Genomic DNA, 24,461 nt, shown 5'->3' with positions numbered 1-24,461 from the left:
TATTTATAATTTCATTGGGGTTTTGAGTTTTTCCGTGAATACACTTTTTCAACAGTTCAGGTGCCGGTAAGTCTCTGAAAATAGGTTAGCCACAACACATACTTTATCTCACATCACTAAAATGTACCTGATGAACACGGACGTTAATAATAACACCATTTGACAGCAGTTTAACAGCGCCACAGTGGGTCACGCCCATGTAGAACACATTTCAAAAAAAATTTAAAAATAGTTGTAGTCTTCGGAATTGAATAAATTATATATCTATTAAAAGGTAATAGTCTGCAGATTCAGAAAACGCAAAAAAGTAAAAATTTAACTTTTCATGATTTTTGAGCCTTTCCGAAGCCCCTTAAGAAATGCCAACGACTATTTTTCGAACGATTCGGTGGTAAACCATTTAAACATGTCAAGACGTAGTGACGAAGCTAAAGACAAATCCGGAACATCGTCATATCCGCACGACGGACAGCGTCCCGAGTTAGCGGAAGAAAGTGTGGCTGAGGTAAGATACTACTGCTGATCTCTCTCACAAAGTGTCTTCGCTGTTTACCGCAGGAATCTGGACTGTCGTGAAGCGGTGCCACTGCAGTGATGATTACTGGAAAGAAGCCATAAACTTTAAAAATATATTCATTTAACTATAGTTAATAAAAATGAAATAGAGGTAATTTTACACCTGTTCCTTGATTTTGAGTTACAAGAAGGCTAACATTCATTTAGAGTGTGGTGTGTATTTAATTGTCTATGATAGACCAAAAGTAACTCATATATCATCTAGCACTTTGGGGCACATATTTCGTATATTTCATATAGTATGAGTCCAGCTGTGCATATGTGCTGCTTTATGTAGTTTCCGCTCTCCGTGTGAACGCTCAGGTCACAGTTGGAGGTATCTGCTGATGTGAGGAGATCAAAGTGCAGTATCTGCGGCCGTAATTAGATGATATATAATTAATCCGCCGCCAGCCTGTGGCTAGTTAGCTCTCGCGCGCGCTGCTTGGCGCTCGAGCAAATAACGCCACGCACCAGTGGACTACGTAATGTCGGTGTGCGGTCACTGCCGGCAGCACAGTACCGCTGTCGATTTCCTGTTGCAGCATTCTATCTGTAGATGCACGCGATGAACAAAATACATACTGTCAGTAAAAAATTGCAGCATGAAGGAGGAGTTATGCGACGTAAATGAAAGTTGGTGCGCGAGTTTCCACATGTGAAAGACGAAGTCTACTCAAGTTTCACACCAGTTGCATAACACTGGCGCTAGTAGCGCCACTATGAGCATGAAAATCGATTTTGATTTGAATGACGCTGTACCGGTGGTGAGCGTTAGCTACCTTCGAGATCGGATGAGGTGGATCGATGTTAGTCAAGAATAGTTTTAAAGGCGACTAAGACACCACTGTCAGAAGCTCACTGAGTTTGAACGAGGCCGTGTAATAAGGCTACAAGAAGCTGGATGTTCCTTCTGTGATACTGTAGAAAGTTGGCAAGAATAAAAGCGCTGTACAGGACTCCTGGCAGCGGTGGTCCGGAGAACGTAAGGTCGCAAATTGACCGGGCTTCAGACGGTCTTGTGGCATAACGAGAGTGAAGAACATCGTGCTCGGCTTACGACTTACTCCATCAGCAGCAGTAACGTGAGCAACAGAGGCGCCACAGTGACATAATAAACTGTAACAATTGGTTACTTCAAGGACAGCAGAGCTAGACGCCTTGTAGCGTGCATTTCACTGACCCCAAATCACCGCCATTTGCCTTTTCAATGGTGTCAAGCGAGAGCTCACTGGAGGGCAGGGTGGAGGTCTGTTGTATTTTCCGATGAAAGTTAGTTCTGCCTTGGTGACAGTGATGACCGTGTGTTGATTAGGAGGAAGTCAGTTACAACCATCCTGTCTGTGTGCTAGACACACTGTAACCACATGTGAAGTTATGGTCTGGGATGCGACTTCGTAGGACAGCAGGAAGACTGTCGTGGTTATACCATGCACCCTGACTGCAAAACTGGTGATTCGACCAGTTGTGGTGCCATTCATGAACAGCATTAGAGGGGGTGTTTTCCAACAGGATAACGCTCGCCCACATACCGCTGTTGTATCCCGACATCGTCTACAGAGTGTCGACACGTTGCTTGGTTGCTTCGGACTGTTCGAACACCAGATCTGTCTCAAATCGAGAACATCAGGATCATCGTAGGATGACAACTCCAGCGGCATCCACAAACATCATTAATTGCACCTATATTGACTGACGAAGTGGAACAGGCACGAAACCCTACCGCACAGGCACATACCTTGAACGTATAAAACAGACTGCATGCACGTCTGCATGCTTGCATTCAACATTCTGGCAGTTACACCAGTTATTAATGCACCAGGATTTCACATTTACATTAACCTGTGATCTTTCAATATTAACCACTTCCATATTTTACCTAGACAAATGTATTTTCCCGAAATTTCATTGCTCTACATTAACTATTTTTTGGTGATGTGATATTGTTTTCTTTCAGTACATGTTGCACGTCCCACTTAAGGAGGAGGTTACACGTACCAGAAACTGAATTTGTCCGTTCAAGACTTATATTCGTATTAGAAATTTGTTCAGGTGTAACATACAAATTTGCAACCCAAATTCTTCTGTAATCGTGTTGATATACTGATGAGACATTTTTACAAAAATTAGTTAGAACCGAGGGCCTACATTTGCATCTTAAGAATCGATCTTAAAGATCACTAGAATTTGTGTTTATTTTTGAATGTCATATTTTAAAATAAGACAGTGCCGTTTGATATTAAAAAATAAAACCGTAGTAAATTACAAAGTTGACTGTTTTTTTTCCAACATTGTTGTAAAACTTATTCATGAATAATCTCTGTTTGAAGACTGTAAATACCGGCAGCTCTCTGCTCCTTGCGTTACCGTTAACTTAAGGAAAATTATGCACAACGTGCTGCAACTTGTCTTCATCGATCATTTCCAAATTGTTGGATTAGACGAAGGGACCTGTACCTTGACCGATCTATTCAGCAAATAACATCTCCCTTAGTTTTTTTTTCTGGGGAAAGCTGAGAGAAACTGTTTACAAGGAGATACTGATCAAACCAGACGATATAAAAAGACATAATAGTGCTGCCCGCACTGAAGTTTGTGATGAAATTCTAGAGCATATGCATTAGTCTTTATATGACAGACTAGAAACTTGTATTAAAGCTGGTGGGCGGTATTTTTAACACCACCTTTGAAGTTATAATCTGTTTCTTCTTATTAAAACCAGAGCATTCGTTTGTTCACTTTCTTTTCTTAACATAGCACTAACACTTCGAACAGGCAACTATCGGTTCTTTATAGGTTTGAAACTGCGATGGCAAGTAATTTATTTGTAGTGCTATGCTAAAAATTGACATTCTAATTTACTTCAGTTTTATTTTCGTGACACCACTGGTCACTGCTCATCAGAAATTCGAATTTCTGAAATAAATAAAATTGTCGCTATTCTTAAATCCTGTATATAGGCTGCAGTTTTTCGGCGCCTGTGACATTTCTTTTTTTGTGGAAAGACCACACAAATACCAGATTCCATTTCAAAAGTGGATGGGGCGAAGGATCTGAGTATTTCACTATGCATTAATTTAATTTTCAACACTCACGGATAAATTTTTGAGGAATACAGCTACGGAGACTATGATGCAGCAGTTCTCTACATGTGTGTTTAATTTAAATTACGTAAATGAGAACAACTGGTGAATCATGATGTCCGCACTGATACCACGATACAGTTATACTATGGTTACACAGCACATAATACCCAGGTACATTTAGATAATCCATGGTACTGAAACGTGGCTATAACGTAGAGGTGAGAGATTTCTTGATATTCTTTTACTACAGAAACTATTAAGCTAATGATAAAACGCTTCGAACTTATACTCCAAAATGGGTTCGCAAAACATAATATTCACGAGTATTTAGGTGACCCATAATACTACAATGCGACTGTAACGTAGTGGTGAGAGATTTCTTAATATGCTTATTTGCGTGGCCATCCTTCGCAGCAAGCAGAGAAATATTTGTTTTGTAAATAAAACCGCCTTTCCTTGCTGCAACATAATTTATTTGTGCCAGACGCGTTTCGCCTCATTCTTGCTCTAAAGCATCTTCAGTGGGTTGTTTCCTGTGATATGCGTTTCCTCTCATCTGGTCTGGAGATCGTACTACCACTCTATTTTCGAAACATAAGCACAATTTTGTATTCCGTAGTTTTCACACTGTTCACCATGTTTCTCCTTTTTTGTGGTGTACTATTATTCTCTTTTAACGTTGTTGAAAGCACAGTGTTCGAACATCTAGCAATATCTACTGTTAAGAGATAATAGTACACCACAAGAAAGGAGAAACATGGTGAACAGTGCGAAAAACTCCGGAATGCAAAACTGTGCTAATGTTTCGAAAATAAAGTGATAGGGCGATCTCCAGACTAAATGAGGGGAAACGCATATCACACGAAACTATCCCACAGAAGATGACTTATAGCAAGAAAAAGACAAAACGAGTCTGGGCAAAATAAATTAAGTTGCAGCAAGAGAAGGTGGTTTTATTTACAAAACAACTATTTCTTAACATGTTTTACTGCGGAAACCATTGCTGAAATTAAAAGTGCTGACTAATCCAGTATCGTACCAGGTGATACGAAAGCCAGCCGGTGTGGCCGTGCGGTTAAAGGCGCTTCAGTCTGGAACCGCGTGACCGCTACGGTCGCAGGTTCGAATCCTGCCTCGGGCATGGATGTGTGTGATGTCCTTAGGTTAGTTAAGTTTAAGTAGTTCTAAGTTCTAGGGGACTGATGATCACAGATGTTAAATCCCATAGTGCTCAGAGCCATTTGAACCATTTGATACGGAAACAATTACATTTCCCGTACGAGACATGACCTAGCGCTTGGAGTTACTGATTAACGTTTGCAGCGTCAAAGCTCGTTCTTGACTCTTACGAAATGATAGTAACATTAATGGTAGTCATTATTAAAAAAAATGAAATTGCACAATCATGCCCTTAAGACAACGCGCTGGTGACCAATCCCCGTGTCACTCTCTGCAACGTGATGGCATGCGGATGGGGGTTTTGGAGGAGCTTGTAGTCAGCACGCCTCTCTCCCGGCAACTTTAGACGTTTTGACCTTCGAGCCACTATCTCTCAATCAGGTAACTCTTCAACCTTCATCATGGACCAGGGTGCACCCCGTTCCAGTCCTCCCACCAAGAAAAAATCCCTGGCTCTACCGGGAATCGAAACGTAGTCCTCCAGATGGCAGCTATTTACGCTTACCAAATTTTCTTCTTTATTTTATTCGTTATTTTTATCGTCATTTTTATCGTCATTTGGTATAGGTGGACATCACTCGACAGCCCTTCAATTCATTGTTTATTATTTCACCCAATGCTTTTTTTTTACACAGGGCAGTCAGCCCTCTCACCGAACAAGCTGACGAGGACAACAGGACAAGTGCCGTAATTCGATTTCCATGAAACTTCACTCATCAGAAGAGTATTTCAACAAGCACAGCAACATGCACAACTCACAGCCTAATAGAAACGATGTCATTTTCGTAATTTATAAAAGCTGCACACACACAGAAGAAGCCAAGAGGAAAACTGTTGGTGCAGTTTTAAAAATTAATAGCCTTTGCCACTGCTCTCTATCTTGGGCGTTTACACTGTGAATGTGCGTCTAATAAGGATACAAGCCATAAAGAGGGAGCTATCAGCGCGTCTGTTTTATATGTTACCACATGAAAAGCAAGAGCAGAGACTGCTGCAGCAGGTCGTGCGCACATTTAATGCTGGGTGGCACCTGTGCAGTGATAACTGACGGCACGAAGCCAGCAGGAAATGAAAGCCATACTTTTCCCTTATAGCCTCCATAAAAAGCGTCTCGTCTGCTTCTATTGAGTCAAGGTACTTGATAATGGATGTAAGACTCAAAGACCCAGACTTGAGAAAGCCGATATGCACACAGTCTTTACAAACACGCACACGCACACGCACACGCACACACACACACACACACACACACACACACACACACACACACACACACACACACACAGAGAGAGAGAGAGAGAGAGAGAGAGGGGGGGGGGAGGGGGGCCGGGGTTCGAGGAGGAGTGGGGTATAAAAGGAAGCGGAGGCAGAGGTACACCATTTCTATGAGAGAAAATTTTACACATGGTTGTGAACTTAACAGCGTGTCTTAAGTTTGTAAGACAAAGGAGGAAACAGAAACAAAGGAGTAGTGTTCAATAAACAATGCAATTAAATTCTTTTCTCGGGCAATTTCGATTTTGTCCGCAGCTCGAGGTCGTGCGGTGGCGTTCTCGCTTCCCACGCCCGGGTTACCGGCTTCGATTCCCGGCGGGGTCAGGGATTTTCTCTGCCTCGTGATGACTGGGTGTTGTGTACTGTCCTTAGGTTAGTTAGGTTTAAGTAGTTCTAAGTTCTAGGGGACTGATGACCATAGATGTTAAGTACCCATAGTTCTCAGAGCCAATTTCGATTTTAAGAAAATGTGATATTTGTTGTGGAAAATAGTAAAACATTCACATTCCCGCTTCAACAGCTATGGTTTCATGATGTTCCGATAGTTGTCGGCCCTATAAGTAGCCCTCAAATTGACGTCTCTAACGGAAGTGCCTTCCAGGCAGAGGGCTTCTATTGACTTTCTTCTGGCAGAAAACTAGGACATCGCAAGTATTCATGCGCGCTTGCAGAAGATCTACGGAGACCTGGCAGTGAACAAAAGCGCGGTGAATCGTTGGGCGAAGCGTCTGTCATCATCGTAGCAATGTCGCGCAAACCTTTCCGGTCTCCCGCATGCCAGCCGGTCGCACACAGCTGTGCTATCCTTCCGAAATTGAAGAAACGCCTTCAGCACATTCGCCACCACAGAAATAGTCCAGATGGCTCTGAGCACTAAGGGCTTTAACATCTGTGGTCGCCAGTCCCCAAGACTTAGAACTACTTAAACCTAACTAACCTAAGGACATCACACACATCCATGCCTGAGGCAGGATTCGAACCTGCGACCGTAGCAGCAGCGCTGTTGCGGACTGAAGCGCCTAGGACCGCTCGGCCACCGCGGCCGGCCCATAGAAATGCAAATGAACTTCTTCTTCTCCTTGACAACGCAAGGCCTCACACTCTGCGCACCACAGACGGGATCACAAAACTTCATTGGACTGTTCTCTCTGATTCACTCAACGGTCCGGACTTACACCTTCCGACTTCCATTTATTTCGCCCAACGAGGGAAACACTCCGCGGGATGCAGCTCGTGGATCACGGACAGGGTATTGGTGTAGAAAGATGTTGGCTACGACGTCGACCAGTAGAGTGGTATCATGCGGACAAATAAGCGCTAACAGTGTGATGTGACGTAAGATCTTTGGTCTGCAATATAAAAGCGTCAAATACACCACAAACAGCTTATTGCTGTGCAATCCTTCTCTTGTGTGTCCAATAATAAATATTTATCTCAGCTAATGCAGTAGAACAAGCACACACATCAACAACAGATATAATGTTGCAATATTGATTGGCTGAGATGGCTCTGAGCACTACGGGACTAACTTCTGAGGTCATCAGTCCCCTAGAACTTAGAACCACTTAAACCTAAGGACATGACACACATCCATGCCCGAGGCAGGATTCGAACGTGCGACGGTAGCGATCGCGCGGTTCCAGACTGTAGCGCCTAGAACTGCAATATTGATGTGCGGGTTTCTACAACACTTGTACGCCGCGATGGGTAGTGAATCCACCACCTTTACTGCAAGTGTACAATCATGTTCGACCTCCTGTGGGAAACTCAAAGCAGCGAGCAAGGAAGACATGGATGGGGACTGCAGAAAGGAGGCGCTCGATGGGAATATGGCTCGGCCGGATGGCGTGCGAGGTTATCCACGAAACGGCGATAAACAACGGGTCTGGATGATGCAGTGGTTAACGCAAATGCCTAGTAAGCAAGAGAGCCAGGGTTTATATCCAGCTGTGGCACCAATTTTCATTCGTCGTCACTGATACCGCGCAGAGTCTGGATGCAGCTGATATTATTAGTTCCTTTCCTTTCCACCGAAAGAATGACACCATGTATTCATATAAACATGTAGTGTTACAGTCACTGTCTTCATATTTCTCCACGATATATTATTTCCCGATAAGAGGCACAGCGAGAAAGTGTAACATAGCAGTAGGTGTTGTGCCTCGCGGCTGGTCCCGGCGGAGGTTCGAGTCCTCCCTTGGGTATGGGTGTGTGTGTTTGGCTCAAATTGTTCAAATGGCTCTGAGCACTATGCGACTTAACTTCTGAGGTCATCAGTCGCCTAGAACTTAGAACTACTTAAACCTAACTAACCTAAGGACATCACCCACATCCATGCCCGAGGGAGGATTCAAGCCTGCGCCCGTAGCGGGCGCTCGGTTCCAGACTGCAGCGCCTAGAACCGCACGGCCACTCCGGCCGGCTGTGTGTGTTTGTTCTTAGGATAATTTAGGTTAAGTACTGTGTAAGCTTAGGGACTGATGACTTTAGTAGCTAAGTCTCATAAGATTTCAGAAACATTTGAACATTTGTTTTTCCTTTTTGTGTCTCGAAAAGAGTCTCGTCAGTATACTTGTCTCTGCGCTATTGACGTGCCGCAGTCTTTGTAATATTACGTGGAAAATTAATCCACGACACGTAACACTTAAAAACACTTTAACCATTATTTTTGTATAGTCTACAATACACCGGAAAACAGCCCATATTTACGCGGCTACAAATTCACTTATCCGTATCCGTCCATCGCCCAACAACCAACCTATCAAAAATGTCGTCCTGGCACTGTTATGTCGAACCTCGCTACCTATCGATACACATCTAAACTCTCAATCTCGAAGAATACCATCACAGTTAAATCTTATGAACGCAGGTAGCGTCTGCGAAGCAGTCCTCAGTGCCCCCACACACAGTCGGTCGTGTCGGCTATAAATGGGCGCCTTTACGTGACGTGCTGATGAACAAGACAGAAGATGCTCGAAGAACAACTGTAATGCCTGCATCTACATGGATAGTCTGCAAATCACATTTAAGTACCTGGCAGAGGGTTCATCAAACCACCTTCACAATTCTCTATTAGTCCAATCTTGTATAGCGCACGGAAAGAATGAACACCTATGTCTTCCCGTACGACCTCTGATTTCCCTCATTTTATCGTGGTGATCGTTCCTCCCTATGTAGGTCGGTGTCAACAAAATATTTTTGCATTCGGAGGAGAAAGTTGGTGATTGGAATTTCGTGAGAAGATTCCGTCGCAACGAAAAAAGCCTTTCTTTTAACGATTTCCAGACCAAATCCTGTATCATTTCTGTGACACTCTCTTACATATTTCGCGATAATACAAAACCTGCTGCCTTTCTTTGAACTTTTTCGATGTACTCAGTCAGTCCTATCTGGTAAGGATCCCACACCGCACAACAGTATTCTAAAAGAGGACGGACAAGCTGTCTCCCTAGTAGGTGTGTTACATTTTCTAAGTGTCCTGACAATAAAACGCAGTCTTTGGTTAGCCTTCCCCGCAATATTTTCTATGTGTTCCTTCCAATTTAAGTTGTTCGCAATTGTAATACCTAGGTATTTAGTTGAATTTACAGCCTTTAGATTAGACTGATTTATCGTGTAACCGAAGTTTAAAGAGTTCCTTTTAGCACTCATGTGGATGACCTCACACTTTTCGTTATTTAGGGTCAACTGCCACTTTTCGCACCATTCAGATATTTTTTTCTAAATCGTTTTGCAGTTTGTTTTGATCTTCTGATCAAACTGACCGTACAGTAACCCTGAGTTCGGTGTGGGGCCGCGATGGGGCGGGTGGACTGCTCTGGCCTGTTGTGTGGTTGTGAACCACTGAGGGCTACGTAGCCTCTCTGTCGTTTCTAGGTCCCAGCCTGTGGATGGTTTTAAAGAATTTTTTCTGCCCAGGGACTGGGCGTTCGTGTTACCCTCATCATTTCATCATCATTCGTGGCAGTGACTAGACTGGGCTGCGTAAAAATTGGATTGTGAAAAAATTGGGACTTTGTACGGGCGCAGATGGCCACGCAGTTCAACGCCCCACAAATCAAGCATCACGATCATAATTGTGTGAATGCACTGTAAAGGCAAACCCCGATCCGACAAGACAGTCAACAATAAGGGGATGACCAGGCTGACGCTACACCTCTTTGGGTTGGTGGTCACAATTTTGTCCAACAGCTCCGTCGACCGCTGAAGACGTAGAGCGTTCACTTTACCCTTGCCCGCATTCTGGTACGGAGCGGAATTGAGGCGAGGCGAGAGAGCCTGCTGGAGTGGGGGTAGCCAGCAGGTAGGCAGATGTAAACACGGCGGCGCTATCGACAGCTCGCGGGGCGGGCGCCGACACTCGCCCAGACAACTCAAACACTCGACGGCGACGGCGACAGCGGCAGCGGCGGCCCATCGCTGCACCGGCTGTGGCCCGCGACGCGACGCGTCTCTCCCTTTGCTTAGCCAGCCAGCTATTTCCTTGCACTTCTCTGTTGCCTTCTGCTCTGCCGTTGGGTGGCAGGTGGGGTGGCTCTCGTACGGCAGGTTCGCACCATTTCCTCGTCCTGTGTTGGCGTTTCGTTACTTGTCATATCGTAGGCCGGTGTGGCCGTGCGGTTCTGGGCGCTTCAGTCCGGAGCCGCGCGAATGCTACGGTCGCAGGTTCGAATCCTGCCTCGGGCATGGATGTGTGTGAAGTCCTTAGGTTAGTTTGGTTTAAGTAGTTTTAAGTCTAGGGGACTGATGACCTCAGATGTAGTCCCATAGTGCTTAGGGCTATTTGAACCATTTTTACTTGTCATATCACAAGTTTCAAACATTAATAAACAAGATAAGTGCAACACAAAAAAATTGGCCGAGAATACTTACAATGTCTATTTTAGTGCAAAGTTCAATTTTTTTTTTTCAAATGGAACAGTGCCTACTAACATTAACAGACTAAAAGTAGGGTAAATTAGAGTGTTAGCGGTGTTTTAGGAGTCTAGTGCGAGTCCTTTACGAGATATTGTATTGTCAAAAGTGTGCTCACTGACTCTTCTTTGTGCCATTTAACCTGTGTAGTTGTCAGGTACGAATGTTATTATATTTGCTTACAGCGTGGTCGAGCGTTCCTTGAGTGCATTGCCACTTGCTGGTCAGTTAGTGTGTGACAGTCCAAAAAAATAGTATGTGAGTGCATGATGGGATTTACCAATGTAGAAAAAGCCGACATGCTCACGGTGTATGGAGAGTGTAGGAAGAATGCAGTTTGTTCTAGTACGCTGTATGCGGCAAGATATCCCAATAGACGGCAACCATCTCGGCAATTATTTATCAACCTCTTCAACCAGTTATGTGAAAGTAGCAGTGTAACACTTACACAACTTAACAGAAGGAAAAAAAGTGGGGACAGAAGTGGAGGAAATTCACGTTTTTGCTGAAGTTGCAGCTGATACGTTATCTCTTGCGCAATAGCACGAGGAAATGGCATGTCAGCCAAGTGTCCCACGTTTTCTTCATCGGTATAGGTTCCATTCCTGTCACATCTCCTTCCATCAAGGGCTGTATGGAAACGATTACGAGAGTCATGTTAACTTACATATATGGGCATTAAGACAGGTTACTTTAGATCTATTATGTATTTTGTTTACTGATGAAGCCACATTTACCATAGCCAGGTAACTGGCGAAACGTGACCTAATGGTCTGTTGAAAATCCCCGTTGGCTTCTTCAGGTGGAACGTCAACGTTCATGCAGTGTAAACGTGTCGTATACAATGGTGAACCATCAACTTATAGGCTCGTTTTTCATAAGCGAAACACTGAACGCGCACAAGTATCGCAGCCTCCTAACCGACCACCTTCCACTGATGCTGGAATAGGTTCCTCCGCAGACTAGGAGGAACCTGTGGTACCAACATAATGGCTGTCTAGCCCATAGTGTATCCAGTCCCATCAGCATGTCACATTGGCTTCCCATTCCCCGGTCGCAGGTTCGAATCCTGCCTCGGGCATGGATGTGTGTGATGTCCTTAGGTTAGTTAGGTTTAAGTAGTTCTAAGTTCTAGGGGACTGATGACCACAGCTGTTAAGCCCCATAGTGCTCAGAGCTATTTGAACAATTTGAACCCATTCCCCGGATATGACGCCTGTAGACTTTTTCCTGTGGTGAAATCTGAAAGACGCTATTTGCAAGGACATACCAACTGCACCCGATGATACGCAACGACGTAATACTGCCGAGAAAGGTAACGCAGTGGTGAGCGAACTGGACTCACTTTCTGGAAGATGACGGTTCAAACCCCGTGTCCAACCGTCCTGATTCAGGTTTCCCGTGATTTTCCTAAACCACTTACAGCAAATGCCGGGATGGTTCCTTCGAAATGGTAAGGCCGCTTTCCTTCTCCATCGTTGCGCTCAGTCTCTTATGACATCGTTGGCGACGGGACGTTAAAAGCTAATCTCTTGCTCCTCCTCCTCCTCCTCCTCCTCCTCCTCCTCCTCCTATGTATTTCTGCAGCCTGCTCGGACATCTCCGCTGAAATGCTAGCACGTGTGCAGCAGTCGTTCCATACCAGACTGGGAGCGTGTATTGCCGCCGGCAGTAGTCAGTTTGAACACAACCAGTGAAGAACGTTTCGTTACTGCCCAGAATCCACAAATTTAGTGTATGCACTAGCGGTGTACTTTATTGTCTACCACCACAGGTATTGTACAACTGTCGGTGTGACAAATTTTCAAAACACTTTATCCATTACCGGTCTGCACTACTATCCTGCAACAAACACCACTGACATTCTAATTAACCATACTTTTAGTTTGTTAATGTCAATAGCAACATTCCATTTAAAAAGAGTATGTTTCCACAAAAAATACACGTTATAAGTATGATTACAGTCTGTTGATTGGCTAACTATACGAGCCCCTGACTAGCTTTCCAATCTGTCAAGACTACAAAAAAAGGTTCAAATGGCTCTGAGCACTATGGGACTTAACATCTGAGTTCATCAGTCCCCTAGAACTTAGAACTACGTGAACGTAACTAGCCTAAGGACATCACACACATCCATGCCCGAGGCAGGATTCGAACCTGCGACCGTAGCGGTCGCGCGGATCCAGACTGAAGCGCCCAGAACCGCTCGGCCACAGCGGCCGGCTGTCAAGACTACACATGAATAGCAATTTCTATATCCGCAGTATTTGCGGTGCAGTTTCTTCGAAGATTCACCTTGTATATATACTCATGCTCATAAATTATGGATAAAGCTGATACATGGTGAAACAAAGCTATGGCTGGTGGCTAGCGGGTTTAAATCATCTCGGAGTATGACCATGCGGTGCATTTGACCTGCGGTCGTCGCACGGTGGCGCTGGCAGCAGTACACATACGCAGATGTGTGTTGGTGCAAGTCAGAGTACGATGCAGCGAGTAAGTTTGCAGACGTTTTCCGACGTGCTAATGGTGAATGTGTGTTGAAAATGGCTCAAAGAACACACATTGATGACGTTATGAGGGGTAGAATAAGAGGGCGACTGTCAAACACAGAAGGTCGTAGCACGGGCCGTTCGTGTGCCACAAAGTGTGATTTCAACATTATGGCAACGATTCCAGCAGACAGGAAACGTGTCCAGTCGCTACAGTACGGGACGTCCACAATGTAAAACACCACAAGAAGACCGATATCTTACCATCAGTGCCCGCAGACTGCCACGGATTACTGCAGGTAGCCTTACTCGGGACCTTACCGCATCCCCTGGAACACTTGTCTCCAAACACACAATCTACGACGGAACAGACATGGTTTTTTCGCCCGGAGACCTGCAAGGTGCATTCCACTGACCCCTTGTCTCAAGAGAACCCGTAAAGCCTGGTGTCAAGAACACAGTACATGGTCATTGGAACAGTGGTCCCAGGTTTTGTTCACGGACGAATCCAGGTATAGTCTCAACAGTGAGTCTCGCCGAGTCTTCACCTGGCGTGAACCAGGAACCCAATACCAACTCCTCAATGTCCTTGAAAGGGACCTGTGTTGAGGTCGTGGTTTCGCGGTGTGGAGTGGAATTGTGATTGGTGCATGTACACCTCTGCATGTCTTTGACAGAGGAATTGTAACAGGTGAGATGTATCGGGACATCATTTTGCACCATTATGTCCGCTTTTTCAGGGGTGCAGTGGGTCCCACCTTCCTCCTGATGGATGATAACGCACAGTCCCTCCGAGCTGCTATCGTGGAGGAGTACCTTGAAACAGAAGATATCAGGCGAATGGAATGGTCTGCCTGTTCTCCAAAACTGAACCCCATCGAACACGTCTTGGATGCTCTTGGTCGACGTATCGCTGCATGTCTTCAAACCCGTACGACACTTCACGTGCTCCGACAGGCACTGGTGCAAGAGTGGGAGGCTATACCCCAGCAGTTGCTCGATCACCTGATACAGAGTATGCAAACCCGTTGTGCGGCCATTGAACGTGTGCATGGCGATCGTATCCCATATTGATGTCGCGGTACATGCACAGGAAACAGTGGCGTTTCGCAGCACATGTGTTTCGGGACGGTTTTCTCAACTTATCACAAGTATCGTGGACTTACAGATCTGTGCCGTGTGTGTTCCCTATGTGCCTATGCTGTTAGCGCCAGTTTTGTGTAGTGCCAAGTTGTGTGGCACCACATTCTGCAATTATCCTTAATTTATGAGCATGAATGTATATCATCCATCCTGGGAATCGAGAATATAAACGATTTTTGGCTGTTATTGATATCGATACTGTCCAAGTACCGGTCGCAGGAATTCAATATCTCTACAGTAATTCCTCAGACTAGCGCGGACATAAGAAGAAGCGAACAGGCAACTTCAGTATCTATATCTAGAGACAGACAATTTAATAAAACACTTTTCGTTTACTCATTAAAATATGACCGCAACTTACATTTTATTATTGCGTGCAGTAATGTTCCTGTGTGCTCTTGACTGATGATGAAGGCAATGTGTGGTCAAATGGCAAAAAGATATTTATTACGTGATAAAGGTAAAATTTTACAAGTTTGACATTTATTACTTTAGCTGTAATCTGAAACTTTGCTTCTTGCCGATTTTCATGATCCTAGGTCAACAGGAAGCACCCTATTGGTTTCGATGAGTGATCCATGTTCCTGAAATAAATATCTATCAGCTGTAGATGAGCTTTACAGGGATACGACCTATTTCATGGGGTCAAGTCATATCTCCAGGTTTACATCTACAAGATAGGAAACGTACAATCGACATTATGATAAAAAACATATCGTTCCCAATAATCTGTGCTCTATGGCAACCAATACGAAATACTCAGAGTTAAGACATTACAATAGGCTGTCAAACTTCAATTCCCATTAAAGGGAATATGCCACAATTGTTCGACTGCATGTTTATTGATTCTAGGTTTGTTATTACATGGTCTTGTGGCTGGCCTATTTGGTTTTTTACGTTTCCTACGCTGAGGTATTTTATAGTTGATATAGATGTGCTGTGTAGCGGGGGCCTCAGTGATTCCCATGATGTTTGGATATGCATGAAAATGTTGGCAACTTTACCCGCTATGTGTATGGTGGAGGACTAGCAATCTCGCAAGGCGGTTGGAGAGTTGCTGTCCACCGCTCCCTGGTATGAAGTGACTTTTATTAACCATGGGCTTTCAGTGATGCTAGCCGGGGCTTTTTACTTTTTCTCGTTTTCTTATTCGGCTTTTTTATTGAGCGTAATCGTTTTTTTAACATGTCAGTTGTTCAACTAGTCATTCTGATCTATTATCTGCTTGTTACGGGTAACAGTATTTTATTTTGAGAAACTTCAGTCGCCCTCCTTCACATATCAATGTTTTACTGACGTATGAGTATTTCATATTGTTGTCATACAGCATAGAGTATTAGGAGAAATATCTTTTTTTATCGTAATGTCTATTCTACGTTTCTAGTATTGTAGATGTACACCAGAAGATGTGATTAGCATCACGAAACCGGTCGTGTTTCTGTAAACTTCATACAGCTGAAAGCTGTTTGTTCCAGACGCATGGATTACTTCAGCAGCGGTTGCCTTCAACAGAAACTGTTTGATGAGTGAGTTTTAACCAAAATATGTGACACAAATGGCCGTATCGTTTGACTGATTTGGCTTAGAAACGTAAAACTGTTACACCGACAAAGGAGTATAGACCCTGATACGCAAGATAAATTTGACGCTGATACTTCGTTCGTAAGAAAACAGATTTTTAACAGTTGAATAGACAGGCATACTGACTGGAATGAGATTTTCACTCTGCAGCGGAGTGTGCGGTGATATGAAACTTCCTGGCAGATTAAAAATGTGTGCCGGACCGAGACTCAAACTCGGGACATTTGCCTTACGCGGGCAAGTGCTCTACCTTCTGAGCTACCTAAGCACGACTTACGCCCCCTCCTCTCAGATTTACTTCCCTAGTTCGAGTATCGGTCCGGCAGACAGTTTCAATCTGCCAGGAAGTTTCATATCAGCGCACACCCCGCTGCAGAGTGAAAATCGCATTCTGGAAACATCCCCCAGGCTGTGGCTAAGCCATGTCTCCGCAATATCCTTTCTTCCAGGAGTGCTAGTTTTGTAAGGTTAGCAGGAGAGCTTCTGTGAAGTGTGGAAAGTAGGAGACGAGGTATCGGCAGAAGTGAAGCGGTGAGGACGGAGTGTGAGTAGTGCTTGGGTAGCTCAGATGGTAGAGCACTTGCCCGCGAAGGCATAGGTACCTAGTTCGAGTCTCGGTCCAGCATACAGTTTTAATCTTCCAGGAAGTTTCAGGCATGTTGACTGACTGAGAGACAGAGTGACAAACAAGCGATCCTATAAGAATTCCGTTTTTAGAGGCTGATGAGTCACGGAAGCCTAAGAAAAACATTCAGTGATCAAAATAAATGTTACATGTTGCTTTATTGACAATACTGGGCATACTAGGAAACAAAGATGGTATTTTTCTGTCAGGTACAGCACAAGATAACAGAAGTAAAGAAGATAAACACATTTTCACTTGATAAACACAAGCTAGAAAACAAAAATAGACTATTACTGAAGATTCACGTGCAAACACTACAGTTTCGTCTGTCATCTTGCATAATATATTGTTTATGAACCATGGCCCTCCTCGCAACTGGTGACACTTTTCAGTGCGGTTACGCATACTCCGTACCAAACTGTCCAGGTAAGCCTATTGGATATTGTTCCAATCCTCCACAGCTGCCTCTATAATGCCACATAAGGTTTTGGTGATACAGGAAATTTCCAACCGCTCGTTTTATTACGGATCGTACATTTTAAATGTAGTTGAGATTTGAAGAATATACAGGCTATTTCATCCGACAGAATCTACACTCCACTAAGAAGGTTTTCACAAGATCGTGACGTTGGGACGTACTTTGTCGTCCATTAGCGTGAATCTCGCTCCAATACGTTCACCAAATAGAGCCACAATGCGTGCAAGGATGCCGTCCCGGTACTTCACACCAGTCCTAATGCCATACCCGAAAAACAGCCAAAACATGTCTGAACAGTCTTCATGAGCGTGGTAGTTTATTATACAGGTAACATGTAAACGTTGTCCTCGTCACCTCCACACACAAATTTAATACTGTCAGGGTGGGAAATGATACAGGTGTCATCAGAAAAGAGCATTTTGTCCCACTGCTGCTAATACACAAAGAGTGGTTTACGAGGTGCATTCAAGGTCTAAGGCCTCCGATTGTTTTTTCTCCGGACTGGAAAGTGATAGAAACATGAGCATTGTTTTAAAATGAGGCCGCATTCATTGTCAATACGTCCCAGAGATGGCAGCACCGTACGGCAGATGGAATTTTACCGCCAGCGGCGAGAATGAGAACTGTTTTAAATACTTAAAATGGCGACGTTTTCCTTACTTGAACAACGTGCAATCATTCGTTTTCTGAATTTGCATGGTGTGAAACCAATTGAAATTCATCGACAGTTGAAGGAGACATGTGGTGATGGAGTTATGGATGTGTCAAAAGTGTGTTCGTGGGTGCGACAGTTTACTGAAGGCAGAACATCGTGTGACAACAAACCGAAACAACCTCCGGCTCGCACAAGCCGGTCTGACGACATGATCGAGAAAGTGGAGGGAATTGTTTTGGGGGATCGCCGAATGACTGTTGAACAGATCGCCTCCAGAGTTGGCATTTCTGTGGGTTCTGTGCACACAATCCTGCATGACGACCTGAAAATGCGAAAAGTGTCATCCAGGTGGGTGCCACGAATGCTGACAGACGACCACATGGCTGCCCGTGTGGCATGTTTCGTCGGTTGTGACAATGGATGAGACGTGGATGCCATTTTTCAATCCAGAAACAAAGCGCCAGTCAGCTCAATGGAAGCACACAGATTCACCGCCACCAAAAAAATTTCGGGTAACCGCCAGTGCTGAAAAATTGATGGTGTCCATGTTCTGGGACAGCGAGGGTGTAATCCTTACCCATTGCGTTGCAAAGGGCACTACGGTAACAGGTGCATCCCACGAAAATGTTTTGAAGAACAAATTCCTTCCTGCACTGCAACAAAAACGTCCGGGAAGGGCTGCGCGTGTGCTATTTCACCAAGACAACGCACCCTCACATCGAGCTAACGTGACGCAACAGTTTCTTCGTGATAACAACTTGGAATGATTCCTCATTCTCCCTACTCACCTGACCTGGCTCCTTGAGACTTTTGGCTTTTTCCAACAATGAAAGACACTCTCCGTGGCCGCACATTCACCAGCCGTGCTGCTATTGGCTCAGCGATTTTCCAGTGGTCAAAACAGACTCCTAAAGAAGCCTTCGCCGCTGCCATGGAATCATGGCGTCAGCGTTGTGAAAAATGTGTACGTCTGCAGGGCGATTACGTCGAGAAGTAACGCCAGTTTCATCGATTTCTGGTGAGTAGTTAATAAGAAAAAAAATTGGAGGCCTTAGAACTTGAATGCACCTCGTAGTGCCCATACGAATCTAGACCCTCTCCGAACCCTGTTTGCAGGAAGAGTCTTGAGAGGTGTTCTGGCACATAATACCTGCTCATAGCGGCTATTTCGTATCGCTTCTGTTAACACCTACACTCATGTACCTGTTGGAAACTGCCGCCGTAGACATGTAGCCACTTCTATAATTATCGTCAACTAATCATGTCGCTAGAAATTTGTTCCAGTTTCTACGGACATTACTTTGAATCACAGTGACATTCGCTGCGACGTCCACCTGTGTGATTGCCTGCTACACTACAGTGAAGTACAGAGCTCCTAGTCGTACACTGTTGTTGTCTGAACCATCCTGAAACAACACAACTCTCGTAATGACACACATTACAAGTACTACTATGTTTAGCGGTGACACAGTTGCCATAGACTGCCGGATCACATTAGGAACATGGACTCTTTGCGCTAGAATACATTAAAACAAACTAATGTATTGATATCGTAACGTATCTGGATCATAGCGTGCAATTTATTTCGACTACTGTATAAGAAGAGAAAAAATAACTGTCTTTTCCACTTGATTGCACAGTGGCGTGTGACGAACGACTGGCCACACACAATCATGTTTTCTCAAGGAGCAAGTATTATTTAAGCATCGTGTGAATAGGTGAAACATGAGCACACAAATCTTTTATGTATCCAGAATTAGATTTTCACACTGCAGCGGAGTGTGCGCTGATATGAAACTTCCTGGCAGATTAAAACTGCGTCCTGTCACGATTCGTGCGGTTGCCCCCGTCGGAGGTTCGAGTCCTTCCTCGAGCATGGGTGTGTATGTTGTCCTTAGCGTTATTTAGATTAAGTAGTAGTGTTTAAGCCTAGGGACCGACCACCTCAGCAATTTGGTCCCATAGGACCTTTAAAAAAACTTAATCTCGCTGACGACCCCTACATTTTAACAAGAAAAATGTTTATCAATTAATACATTTTCCTGTTCATGCAAATAAAATTGCTGCACGGAGCATGACATTTTAATTTATTATTTCTTTACAATTAACTGTATTTGCGATACTTTTTTTCAGATAGTATAAACATATTCCACTGAATGTATCAGCAAAATTATGTCATTGTACAGCATATTACTCAGCAGATGCGACATCATAAACACCGAGCGGCGTGAAAATGAAGCTGCTAGGCGAAAGGCGCTAGACGTACATATGAAACACGTGTACAAAGACGTGTGAAATATGTTAATTGTATTTCAAATATGTTTGACATCTGTGTATGTAGGCAAAACCACGAGTATAAAGCTCATCTTACAACCCTAGAACGATCTGGACCAATTTGGTACAAATATTAGTTATGGCCTGCAAACAAATACTGTGGGGATAAGCGCTACCAATTTCCTAATGGGTGAGCGTCATAACGTGGCAAGTGAGTGGAGAGGAGGAGACGAACAGCCATTAAGGAGGTAGAAGAAGGAGGACACAGATGTGGCAAGGAGGATATGGCAAGGCGAGGAGAGGCAAAAGTCAACAAACAAGGGGACATGAGGAGATAGACAAAAGGAGGGGCGGAGGAAATGGACAGAGAAAGGGGAGAGGAGGAGGCTGAGAGAGAAAGGGGAGACGGGGAGATGGTGAGATAAGGGGGAGAGGAAGAGATGGAGAGGCAAAGGCGAGAGAAGGAGATAGAGAGAAAAAGGGATGAGCAGAAGATGGAGTGGGGAATGGGAAGGAGGTGATGGAAAGCGAAAGGGGAGGGGAAGAGAGAGACAGGGAAAGAAAAGAGTAGGAGGTGGAAAGAGCTGGGTAGGAGAATGAGATGGACACGACAGGTGGAGGAGGTGACGGAATTAGAGTGGGAGGAGCAGATGGGAAAGGAACACACAGACAGAAGAGTGGGAGGAGCAGATTGGAAAGGAACAGACAGACAGAAAGAGAGGTGGGACTAATAGAAGACTGGAATAAATCCATCACCCGGCAAAGCCAGATACTCAACTAGTATTTGACAGATATGTGTATTACACTAAAATAACGTATTCTGAAAGTCGGAAGTTTGTAGCTGTTACGATGACAGCACGGTCATGAGTGATGACACGAACGATGCTCAGTTTATATCATAGATGTGAATGATTACATGAACACTTCTGATCTTGCCCTTTCGATGCAAATGGTGTCGCCTGCTTCGGTTTGCCGATTGGATACTGCATCGTCTGCCATCATCAAAACATTCCTTATTCGTGATGCACTAGTACTATCGCAGCTGCCAGATTGTGTATCGAGCGGCAGCTGTCTAATGTATGACATTGATGTATTGTCAGTCCGACATAAGTGACACCAGCTTACCCACTAACAGTTTTATTGACTACCCATTATCGTCACGAAGAGCATCTAAAGCGCTCATGTAACTGTAGCGACGCTGAGCAAATAACTTTACCTTAAGGCGGCTAGTTACGCGTAGTGATTTCTTTAATTACGATCGAACACTGCTTCGGGTTGGACTTCTCTTGCAGTAAAGAATGTTGCGTTTTTAGGGTGTGTTTGGTTTAGTGTGTATCGGGTCACCATAAATAAGCTTTCAAATTCTCTCCTGTCACGGCACGCTCATTAAATCCGCGCGTGTGAGTAATTTACCCCTGCGTCAGTTTAACCGTAGAACAACGTGACGTAATACATCAACCAGGTGGCGGACGTAAAGTTCGGGGGGAGTCCATGAAACTAAAGCCGAAGATGGAGAAGCAGTTAACTACTCCGGCAGGCCGCTTCTTTCTGTTGCCGTAACTGCTTGCGTGTTTAGTGAAACGTTTACGACTGTTGCTGAAACGACGAGGGAACAGAAACGTGACGGGTAAGAGGCAGTGTTGCACTCTACCAAAACTACGGTGCAGTACATAAATGACATAGTAAGTAGTAGGATTAACGGATTATAGGTAGCACTGGTCGGGAAAGAAACATAAAGAAACATAAATAAACGTGTGTGAAGCCGCGCGGTTAAAGGTACCATGTAACGGATTGCGCAGCCCCTCCCGCCGGAGGTTGGAGTCGGGTATGGGTGTGTGTGTGTTGTTCTTAGCATAAGTCTAGGGACCGATGACCTCTGCCGTTGGTCCCTTAGGAGTTCACACACATTCAAACGTTTAAAAAAAAGAAGAAAAAAACACGTGAGAGAGACTAACTGGGATCCGAAGACTTTCCTTTGTTTTTCGTTTGTTTGGCTATTTTTGTTGCACATAAATAGAACCGCACATTGTTCAGTGTTAGTCCGTTGTGTATATTCTTACAGAATACAAATTGAAATTTGTAAATAATAAGAACTGGGTGACCACGTAATTTCTGCGCTTTTACGTAACTAAAACAATTGCATTTGATGCAAGTACAGTTTACATGCACAAACATAAAAAGCTATGTAATTATTTTTGTAATTTTGTTCTCAATAGAACGTTCTTCTTCATGGTCACAGAGAAGAGTTTCGGTTATTATTGATAAGTGCGGAAGTTGTTTAGTAATATGGTTCAAATGGCTCTGAGCACTATGGGACTCAACTGCTGTGGCCATAAGTCCCCTAGAACTTAGAACTACTTAAACCTAACTAACCTAAGGACATCACACACATCTATGCCCCAGGCAGGATTCGAACCTGCGACCGTAGCGGTCGTGCGGTTCCAGACTGTAGCGCCTTTAACCGCTCGGCCACTCCGGCCGGCGTTTAGTAATAACGGAAACATGTTTTACATAAGCTCGACGAAGTAGTGAAGCGATGTTTGCTATTTTTTGTTTCTTTTTCTTTAATTTTACTTTTCTGTGAGAAGATTGCGTTGTCTTTAGTTATGTGATGAATCAGTACAATTTTTTTTCTTGCTTTTACAGCATCCCTCTACTTCGCTTTCCAAATCAACAATTTTCGAATAAAACCTAAGTTAAATATTGACAGTTGCTATAAATGCCGATTCTTAAAAGTAAACAGTAGCGCTGTCGATAGGGACTTGCTACGTCAGGTCACGTGCGCTTGTAGAACCACGAGGGGATATCCATCCACTTCCGACGATTCAGGCCGTCTTTGGGCCGTGCGAAGTGAGTTATCTCCTAGGCCTCAAGTTTGTAGCACCAGCAGTTACGTCCGGCCGCGTCAGCAGTTCAGTTCCGGCGCTACGAGTAGGCAGTACCAGCAGTTTCGTCTCAGCGCTTCATGCCAGCAGACTCGGTTCACCAGTTCTTCGTGGTCTTCGTGTCCGCAGCTCGTGATCTAGTGGCTAGCGTTGCTGCGTCTGGATCACGGAGGCCCAGTTTCAATTTCCGGCCGGGTCGGGGATTTTATCCGCTCGGGGACTGGGTGTTAATGTTGTCTACGTCATCCCACCGTTATTCATAATGACCTTTCTGGGCTCTGAGAATCTCATCTGCAGAAATGAGCACGGTTTTAGGAAACAGCGGTCATGCTAGACACAGCTGGCCCTCTTTGTGCATTATATACAACAGGCTCTAGATACCGACTCCCAGGTTGATGCCATATTCCTCGACTTTCGAAAGGCGTTCGACTCAGTTCCGCACTGTCACTTGCTCCAAAAAGTGCGCGCTTACGGTCTATCCAGTGACATACGCGGTTGGATAGAAAGTTTTCTAACAGACAGGGAGCAGTATGTCGTCCTGAATGGCGAGACTTCAACAGAAACAAGCGTAACATCTGCTGTGCCCCAGGGCAGCGTTATAGTTCCGCTGCTTTTTATGATTTACATAAAAGATCTGGTTGATAGTATTGACAGCGGCATTAGACTGTTTGCGGGCGATGCTGTAGTCTACAGGAAAGTAGTATCACAGCAAAGCTGTGAACAAATCAATGAGGATTTGCAGGAAATAAATAGGTGGTGTAATGGTTGGCAGTTATCTCCCAATATTAGTAAGTGTAACCTACTGCGTATAACAAAGCGAAAATTCCCAATTAATGTGCGACTACAAAATAAATGCTCAGTCTTTGGAAGCGGTAACATCCGTCAAGTATCTGGGTGTGACTATTCGAAACGATCTCAAATGGAACGATCAGATTACGCAAGAAGCGGGTAAGGCGAACTCTGGATAGCGGCTTATTGGTAGAATCCTAAAGCGATGCAGTCCTTCAACAAAGGAAGTTGCTTACAATGCTTTAGTTCGTCCAATCTTAGAGTATTGTTCGTCTCTATGGGACCCTCACCAGTTGGGTCTGATTCAAGAGATTGAGAAGGTCCAAAGAAGAGCGACAAGATTCGTGACTGGTACTGTTAGCCATCGCGAGAGCGTTACAAATCTCATAGAAACTTTGATGCGCGACACGCTTGCAGACAGACGACGTGCTAAACGGAAGGGGCTGCTCACTAAATTCCAAAATCCGATCTTCGCCGATGACGTAGAGCATATATTATTACCACCAACGTTCAAATAGCGCAATGATCAC

This window comes from Schistocerca cancellata, chromosome 3 (genome assembly GCF_023864275.1).
Source record: "Schistocerca cancellata isolate TAMUIC-IGC-003103 chromosome 3, iqSchCanc2.1, whole genome shotgun sequence".
Taxonomy (NCBI): domain Eukaryota; kingdom Metazoa; phylum Arthropoda; class Insecta; order Orthoptera; family Acrididae; genus Schistocerca; species Schistocerca cancellata.
Note: the sequence above shows the minus strand (reverse complement) of the source record.